Consider the following 1022-nt stretch of genomic DNA (forward strand, 5'->3'; position numbering starts at 1 on the left):
AAAAAAAAAAAAAAAAGAAGAAGAAGAAGAATGGGGGAGGCAGCAGGTGGCATGGAGGTTAAGGAGCCAGATCCCATTTGTGAGATTGTGCAGTTCAAGTTCTGGACCCCATGGCTTGAAATTCACACTTGATACGCATGCATGTGTGCCTAAAATCCTGAGAGGAAACTGGAGGATAAGGAATTGCAGTATGGCCATCCCTCTTGGGGGGTTATTTTTCTCTCTAGCAAGCTCACACATCCTATAGCAAAAACTTAAAAAAAAGAATGGGGATGGGAAGAACATTCCCCATTCAGGGAACAGCATATGCAGAGACTTTCAAATAGGAAAAGCAGCTTTGTATGATTAAGAATCTGAAAGAAAGCCATCAGGAATGGAAAAGAGAGTGGGAGGAGATGAGGTTGGAGAGGTGGGCAGGGCCTGCTTATTGAGGACTTTGTAGACCAAGTAGGGGGTTTAGGTATTTTAGTAGTGGGAGGCTTCTGAAAGCTTTTAATAGATATGTTCCTATTAACATTTTACAAATATCACTCTGATTGCTTATGGAAAATGATCAGAGGGTTTGACTAAACAGAAATAAGGAGACTGATTAGGAAGCTGTTGCACTAATTCAGGTGCAAGAGGCAAGAGCAGACAGATTTCTTGAGAATGGACAGGTTAAATCGTTAGGTTGAATGTGAGGGCCAAGGAATAAGAGGTCAAGGGTGCTCATTCCTAAGTGTCTGATTTGAATAGCTGCATAGAAGATAATGCCATGTATTGAATTGGAGACCACTAGGGGAGGAATAGAGTTGAAATCTATCACACCCAGGGTGATTTCTCCTCTCTTCTCTTGGGATTTTTTGGGGCACAGAAGCGCACGCACCTAGCATGTTTCAAGTCTCTGGGTCCAGGACTAGAAATGTGATTGCCCATGTGGAAGTCCAGTGCCTTAACCACTGTGCCATGTGCTAGCTCCAACATTTCTAAAACAACCAGAATGGGTAAGATCTCCTCACAAGAAAGTACAGAAAAAGAAGAAA

The sequence above is a fragment of the Tupaia chinensis genome, unplaced genomic scaffold, assembly GCF_000334495.1.
Source record: "Tupaia chinensis unplaced genomic scaffold, TupChi_1.0 Scaffold000341_1, whole genome shotgun sequence".
NCBI classification, from domain to species: domain Eukaryota; kingdom Metazoa; phylum Chordata; class Mammalia; order Scandentia; family Tupaiidae; genus Tupaia; species Tupaia belangeri.